We start from the raw sequence: 8,541 nt of genomic DNA, 5'->3' as shown, positions 1-8,541 counted from the left end.
GCATTTTCCTAAACATTCCATGATTGTTAAAAAATGGCCTAAGGCTTACAACACTACTAAAATATAGTCAAACAGACGGTTCAGTATTTACTATACACACGCCTTTACCATATACATGGTAGTTTTTTGGGGGGGAAAAATCGACCATGTATATAGTAGGGAGTTTTTCTTTAAAAAAAAAAAAAAGATTGTGTATAGTAAGGTGTTTTGGGGGGGAAAATTAGGAATCATAACTAGTATATATATATATACTGTACATGTGTGTATGCAGTGGGTGTTAAATTTGAAGTTGCATTAGAAATGTCACTGAAGTGCATTCAATTTGCTGATACCTGCGGAAACCTTGAAAATGTATTTCGTTAAAGTGCAATACACACTGGACAGTTATACGGTTGGAGTTAAAATAGGTGGAAGGTGTCTGATAATTGTTTTCCCAGTGAAGGGACAGTAATGGCGAAAAAGAAATGAACACATCCCGCATAGTCCAACCTCCAATTACTGCATCAAAAGATACTTTATATATACAGTACACACGTAGTAGAGGGATAGGCATACACATGGCACGTTACGGCGGGGCTCGAACCGTTTATCTCACGTGAACAATTCCCGGGTGACTCCTCTCGGCCAGCGCAGATCTGATGTGTTAACCGCCTCCCGTCCATTCATTGTCGACAGGCGACCGTCTCGAGCCGCGGGCGCCACATTCGGCTCGTCAAGTCAAAAGTGTGACGGGGGTAATGTCCCGTGTCCGCCGTGGTCGGGTGGTTAGTGACACCGGCTGCGATCATGTTGGATGAGAGATCAAATCTGCATACCTGCTGCGCAAAGCAAGCAAAACTTCATAGCAATTTTAATTTTTAAAATTTAATTATAATTGTGTGATCCTGGCAGTATTTTGTTTTTGAGCTACAAAAAAACCCGTACCTGTGTAAATGCAAAAAACTAACATTAAATCTCACACAGTTAAAGAAGAGAAAGTTTGTTTGCAGGAATTTCAGCGTTAGTGTTAGAAGCACACGTTATACGGATAAGTTGCTAGGGTTTATTGCATACATCGCAGGGTTAGGGTTAGTTACATACATTGCACAGACATTTATAAATCGCACGGTTAGGGTTAGTTACATACATTGCACAGAGATTTATACATCGCACGGTTAGGGTTAGTTACATACATTGCACAGACATTTATACATGACACGGTATGGCGGGGTTCGTACCCTGGACCTCAGGTGTACGAACCCCAGACGCAATCTTTTTGGCTAGCGAGGACCTGAGGATGGCCATCGCTCCTCGTCCATTCATCCTCAACAATTGAACGCGGGCGCCACTTGGAGCTCGTCAACGGTAAAAGTGTGCAGCGACCAACTAGCCGCCACAGCCACCGTGGTCGAGTGGTAAAGGTAGCAATGCAGCAAAACCTCGGGTCCCGGTACGAATCCCCGTATCTCCAGAATAGGCTGTAAGGCAGTAGATATCGGCAGGCTCTTAAGTGTGTCCATGTGTTGCACTTTAACTGTTTAAACACTATTTACGTGTTACAGTTTTTCTTTTTTCATGTTGGTTAGAATGCTGTGGGCGGGACCAGGCAGGGCGCGGCCTGAACCAGCCCCGCCCACCCAGGGGACCCCGCCCACCAGGCCCATACACCAGCATCCAGCAATGATACCAGAAGGACACTCGTAGACACACTTGTAGTGTCTTTCTTAATGATACTAGAGGGACACCAACAGACACTGGAAAGAGACTAGAAAGACACAAGTAGGGTAGGGCAGATACTAGACGGACACCAACAGAAACTGGAAAGAGACTAGAAAGACACTGTCGATGCTAACGATGCTAGGTGGACGCCAATGGACACTAGAAAGACATTAGTGGGCTAGGGGATGATGAAGGGATGCCAGTGGACACTAGAGAGACACTAGTAGGGTGGGGGCCGGCCAAAGGCCGGCCCCCACCCTATTTGAGAGAGACTAGTAGGGTGGGGGCCGGCCTTTGGCCGGCCCCCACCCTACTAGTGTCCTTCTTAATGATGTTAGGTGGATGCCAATGGACACCAGAAGGACACTAGTGGGGTAGGGGCCGGCCGAAGGCCGGCCCCTACCCCACTAGTGTCCTTCTTGATGATGCTGGGGGGACTCCCGTGGACACTAGAAAGACACTAGTAGGGTAGGGGCCGGCCTTCGGCCGGCCCCTACCCTACTAGTGTCTTTCTTAATGATGCTAGGGGGATGCCAGTGGGCACTAGAAAGATGCTACTACTAGTGTCTTTCTTAATGATACTAGAGGGACGCCAACAGACACTGGAAAGAGACTAGAAGGAGACTAGTTGGGTAGGGGCCTATGTTGTGTGATGCTAGAGGACTCCTCACCCCTACCCAACTAGACTCTTTCTAGTCTCTTTACAGTGTCAACTAGTGTCCTTCTGGTATCATGACCGGATGGGGATGGGCGGGGTCCCGGGCAGGGCGAGCCTGGTTGAGGCCGCGCCCCACCGGGGGTCCCGCCCACAGCATTCTAACCAAGGTAATAAAAGATTAATTGTATCACTTAAAAAATGTTTGAAAACTTGACGTGCAAACCATGCACACATTCAAATACTTGTCAATGTATACTTTCTTAGAGTCTCCGATGGAGGTAGGGGGATTCGTACCGGAATCCGAGGCTTTGCCGTACTGTTACGTTAACCACTCGACCACGGTGGTTCTGGCGGTTGCTGGTCGCTGGACACTTTTTACCTTTGTCGAGCTCCAAGTGGCGCCCGCGTTCAATTGTTGAGGATGAATGGACGAGGAGCGACGGTCATCCTCAGGTCCTCGCTAGCCGAGAAGATTGCGTCTGAGGTTCGTACACCTGAGGTCCAGGGTACGAGCCGTGTCATGTATAAATGTCTATACAATGTATGTAACTAACCCTAACCGTGCGATATGTGCAACTAATCCTAATCATTGACCTGTACAGTGTGTGCGTCTAACCCTAATCCTAACGCTGAAATTCCTCCCATGGCAGTTAACAGCTGCAAACTAGCTATCTCTTTTTTAACTGTGTAAGATGTAATGTTAGCTTTTTGCGTGTACACAGGTACTGGATTTTTTGTAGCTCAAAAACAAAAATAATGCCAGGATCACACAATAATAATTACATTTTAAAAATTAAAATCGCTATAAAGGTTCGCTTGCTTTGCGCAGCAGGTATGCAGATTTGATCTCTCATCCAACATGACCGCAACCGGTGTCACTAACCACCCAACCACGGGACAACCTTACCCCCGTCACACTTTTGACTTGACGAGCCGAATGTCGCGCCCGCAGCTCGAGACGGTCGCTGGTCGGCGATGAATGGACGAGAGGCGGTAAACACATCAGATCTGCGCTGGCCAAGAGGAATCACCCGGGAGTTGTTCACGTTCGAGCCACACCATAAAGTGCCATTTGTATGTGCGATGCGTGCAACCGAGCCTATCCCTCTAGTACGTGTGTACTGTATAGATAAAGTATCTTTTGTCAGTGCAATAATTGGTGGTTCATTTCTTTTTCGCCATCACTGTCCCTTCACTGGGAAAACAATTATCGGACACCTTCCACCTATTTTAACTCCAACCGTATAACTGTCCAGTGTGTATTGCACTTTACAATACGCATAAGTGTGCGCAATGTAATGAGGAATAACAAATTCTCTCAACGAAATGATATTTCAGGGTTTCCGCAGGTATCAGCAAATTGAATGCACTTCAGTGACATTTCCAATCCAACTTCAAATTTAACACCCACTGCATATACACACACATGTACAGTATATATACACTAATTATGATTTCTAGTTTTTTTCCCCCCAAAACACCTTACTATACACAGTCAGTTTTTTTTGTTTGGAGAAAAACTCTACTACATGGTCGATTTTCCCCAAAAAACTACCATGTATATGGTAAAGGCATGTGTGTAGTAAATACTGAACCGTTTCTTGTTTGACTATATTTTAGTCGTGTTGTAAGCCTAGGCCATTTTTTAACAATCATGGAATGTTTAGGAAAATGCCACTCTGCACATAATCATTTTTATAAAACATGGCTACATGTACTCCCTCGCCCATGTAAAAAAAAAAAAAATTGACCACGTGAAACCATTTCACAATTTTAATTCAAGTACACAGGCACATTTGGAACATACAAAAGGAAAATTCACATGTCGCTTCAAACATGTCAAAACAACATTTCAGAGAACAAGTTACTCCAACAAAGCACTGTTGCCTTGACGCACGGCTCGCTACGAAATGCTGTCAGTGTTAGTCAGTGCACACCCGGTGAGTTAGTGACAGAGGAGACAAACACCAAGTGGAAGAAGAAAAACATACTCTCCCTTTCGAGTTGGCGCTTTGCTGTCCAAGCGCCCGCACCTCTCGTTGGGGAACGTTACGAAAAAGAAGGACTCGTAACAGGCCTCGACATCCATGTCAACGCGCACGACTTTGACGCTCACCTCGAGAGCTGAGAAGATGTTCATCTTGGAGCCGTCCTTCCTCTTTTTCATCACGTCGATGGCCTTCTGCGACAAGAACAACATTTTCATTGTGTGTCACTTGCTTCGATATTTGCCACGCGTTTTGTTACCCTTGCATCCGGCTCCTCTTCCACCCTGCAAGCACATCAACGCACAGTATTACTTTTGGGACTGTCACTTTGATTTGGACGCATGCATTTATACTTCTGGCCCTGTTCTGGTTCTCGCAGGTGACTCTCGTACCATTGCGACTTCTCCACGCTGCTGCAACAGCAACAGAGGATAGAGTTGTATGTCACGAGCCCGTTTCATTGCCGGTTAGCCCCATCCGGCTCATTGGTCATCCTGCAAAACATTCGGTAGAACCAGGTGGCCGTTTGTCACCCGATTGGCTGCTTGAGTGATGAGTACTCCCAACTGGTGGTTCTTTGCGCCATCCCACTCCACTGCTGCCGAGTAATAGCCTGTGAAGCAGAAGGGGGAATACGAATCATACCAAAAAATGTCAACTAATCATAGCCAAAAAACATATGAAGGTTCATGTCAACTGCAAGCTCACCGATGGCCGATGCGAGACGGTCACATCCGGCTGACTTTTGACCCATCTGGCTCCTTCTCCGCCATGCGCAACTGCAAAAACAAACACCGCTAGTTGTGTGCAGGTCACTTCATTTGTACACATTACCCTGGTCCAGCGCCTCTTGCTACTGCTCGTCCGGGCCGGTGCCTCCAAAACCCTGAAACATGTTTTATATGTGTTGATCAATATGACTGACGCCTTCCTCAACAGCATACACCAACTTTCAAACTGACATCCTCAAAAAGCTGCTCTGGATCCAGACAAGGCAAACAACCAGCTGACCAACTAACTTTCCTTGCCAAAGAGCACTCAACCTGACAACCAGGCTCCTCCTCCATCCTGCAACGACAAGTCAAGTGCATTCGTGGAGCCCTTCAAGCAAAGCCACAGCGGACAAAAGGTTTGTGACACCACCACCTCGTGAAGTGAACAGACATAGGAAGGCACCCGTTCCCAGATACCAGGCGGCAACATTCAACAATGTCAACTACAAACATCACGAGTCTCCATTTGACAAGTTCAACACAACAGGCGGACGCCTTCAGCGAAGAAGTTCTTCCTCAGGACCTGGATCGCCCGCTCTGTCAGTAGACGCAGAAGAGTCCAAGCGACGCCTCTCGGGGAAGCGGTCACCTCAGATCTCGTCCTGGTCCGCGGCTGCAGAATCCACAAGGCAAAAACGTCAGAAATTTAGACAGATTAGCCTAGTTGGATGTCACTTGCTTATTTGATTGGAGGCGTCTACTTCAATGGTTGCCCTCGTCCGTCCTTTCGTCCCATCCGGCTCATCGTCCGGCCTGCAAAACGCATCATGTGCAATTAGTTGTGTACTGCTCACTTCATTGTGTGCGCATGATTAATGATTCCATTCGTCCGGCGGATCTCCCACTCCACCACTGCCGCCCTGTAGCGCAGCCTGCAAGTAAATCAATAAGGCAGGTACGAGCGAAAAAATGTGAACGTAAAAATCGAACCAGACGACAACACCCCCCCGCAATAAAACCACAAAGAGACATGACTCATCATGGCCAAAGATCTAATCAAGGGTCAAGTCGACTGCGGGCTCACTATATGGCCGATGGGGCAGGTGCGAGACGGGTACAGTCGGCCACGGCGGTTCCATGCGGGTGATCTCCGCCCGTTCGAAGACCTATCTACAAAACAAGCACTCATTTTGTCTTAACTGTGCATTTGTACTTACTACGCTGCTGTCATTTGACACAGTGGGTCCGGCTCCTCCACCCTGCAACAAAATCTCAAGTGCATTTGCACAGCCCTGCTTAGACAAGAGTCAACAGTTGACGAAAGGTTGGCGACATCCCCTGACCTAAACTCCACAGACCAGGGATGAGGCCCACCCCCCCACCAGAAAAGCGGCTCAAGACCTCCCCCCTGTCAAGAGAATCCTCGACAGTGAGGCCTCCGGGGAAACGGTTCCTCAGATCACGTCCCGGTCGCTTGGTCCACTCAGCAAAAAGCATCAGAAAGTAATGTAGAGGTAGTGACTGGATTGGAGCGGCCATTTTGTTGGTTTTCCTCGCCCGCTCCTTCGTCCCGTCCAGCTCATCGTCCACCCTGTAGAGCGCGTGATGTGCAGTTGCGCACTGCTCGCTTCACTGTGTGCGCGTAAAATGATTAGCCATCCGGCGATTCCGCTGTGCATCTCACTCCACCGCCGCCCTACACGACCTGCAAGTCAACAACTGAGGCGATGACAAAAGTGCAGCGCCTTGCAAAAGTATTCAGCCCCTTGGCCTTTTACCTAAAATGTTACATTGCAACCTCTCATTTAAATATTTAAATGAGAATTTTATTTGATGGATACGCACAAAATAGTCCAAGTGTTGAAGTGAAATGGCTGTCAAAGTTAAAGCATTAACTATGGAGACTAATTTAAATTTTATAAAGCAATAAAAAAAAAATAAAAAAAAGAACTCTGTTAAGTCAGTTTTATTTACTTCCTGTCACAGTTGACCTCTGCTCACTGTGCAGCCAAATTTAGAGGGGGGGTCACTGTCGCAAAGACAGTCTTTGACAGTTTTACTTTAAAAAGTTGCTCGACAGCTACGTAATTGGAGAAACCCTAAATAATTTGCACACTTTTCATAACTCAAGCAAGAACACTAGACTCCAAAACTCAGCTCCCCAAACACTTTCTACACCTACCCTCAGAGATCAACACCTTAACCCCTCCTAGTCACATCCCCACACGTGTCAACTTTCATGCGCCGCTTGCTTCTTGACTTGATTTGGAATGGTTAGTTTTCTCCACCCCATTCAACTCCTCTTCCAGCCTGCAAAACAAATGCACCATTAATTGTGTGATTTGACTTAATTTGTACATTTTCCCCTCATCCAATCAGTCTTAACCTCTGTCCCACCTCAACACTCCAAAAAATTACACGCACATTACACACAATAGTTTATCCGTACGATGTCTTATTCATAAATTCCACTTGTAACACACCATCTTATTTTTATAATTACAGATACCAGAGAGGCAGATTCTAAAGAAAATGAAAGCTGTGTAGATAAAGCATCATATTTGCGGGAGGAAAAAGGCCATTGGGGCTAAACGTAGCGAACTAGCATCTACCCGAATCCGTCAGTTATCTTCAAAAATACTTTAGTGGCACTACCTTCTCATGTTAGCAATACGAGTACTCATTAAGACGGTACATTTTCCATTTTAGCACAACTTACCTCAAATCGGACAGAATATCCAAGATTGCAGTCCAAAAATGGCGGCGTAGCAAGAGTCAAGCTTTGTCATTCAAATTGGATGAAGTGTCCCCACCGTTCGGAAAACAGAAACTTAATGCTTGCAAATGTTTCCTAGGTATACGTTCAGGTATCAACCGGCATTGGAGGACGCGATTTTTGACTGTATTTGGAACGGAAAGGGGTTAATGAGAATTCGCAACAATCTGCATTAAGCGTTAGATAAAAAAAAAAAAAAAAATCACATTCATAAGCTTGCAAAACAAACATTCAAAATAATTTATAAAACCAGACAAGAAAATTCAGGGAAATAAAATACATACGACGTGAAATGCATAATATTCAACAGAACCAATAAAAAAAGGAAAAAACAAAACAAAAAAAAAGCTGGCCAGCTTAAAAAAAAGACCAAAACATTTGAAATCGTGGCAAACGAAACAGAGCACAATGTGATCAATCAGGCTAAAGGAAGTCAATTGTGATGTGCTGCGCTCGACCCTCATACACTGCTGTGTGAAAATTCTGCAGCAACAAATATGTCATTGTGAGAATCGGCAACAAACGACAAACATTTGCTGGTGTGTTCACCTGGCTGAGAAAATGCAACGCGGTCGCTCGCCACCTTGCCGCACCTGTTGACTGCACTCGACGAATCCCTTCGTGCACACCTGTCGCCAATTGACGTGCAGGCCTGTCGCCACGTCCGCCAATCCAATCGTTTTCTCGATCTTGTTCAACGGCGCTGCA

General features: G+C 46.1%; 1 protein-coding gene across 8 annotated transcripts in view; it reads right to left on the bottom strand.

Annotated features, from left to right (window-relative positions):
• Positions 1–4,114: 4,114 nt before the first annotated feature.
• The window catches only part of LOC147132293 (uncharacterized), a 39,842-nt gene continuing 35,415 nt past the window's right edge, over positions 4,115–8,541 (bottom strand). For 5 of the 8 annotated variants that reach the window (XR_015082170.1, XM_086014879.1, XM_086014872.1 and 2 more), the window contains 4 exons: positions 5,053–8,536; positions 4,737–4,957; positions 4,604–4,628; positions 4,115–4,538 (listed from right to left, as the gene is read on the bottom strand). The gene's annotated coding sequence lies outside the window, so the exon portion shown is untranslated. The remainder of the gene's footprint in view (positions 4,539–4,603; positions 4,629–4,736; positions 4,958–5,052; positions 8,537–8,541) is intronic. The other 3 variants (XM_086014876.1, XM_086014873.1, XM_086014878.1) reach the window with 3 other exon arrangements.

Source organism: Filicampus tigris, chromosome 18, assembly GCF_054856515.1.
Source record: "Filicampus tigris isolate MCC_2025a chromosome 18, RoL_Ftig_1.0, whole genome shotgun sequence".
NCBI classification, from domain to species: Eukaryota; Metazoa; Chordata; class Actinopteri; order Syngnathiformes; family Syngnathidae; genus Filicampus; species Filicampus tigris.
Note: the sequence above shows the minus strand (reverse complement) of the source record. Positions and strands in the feature narration are given on the sequence as shown.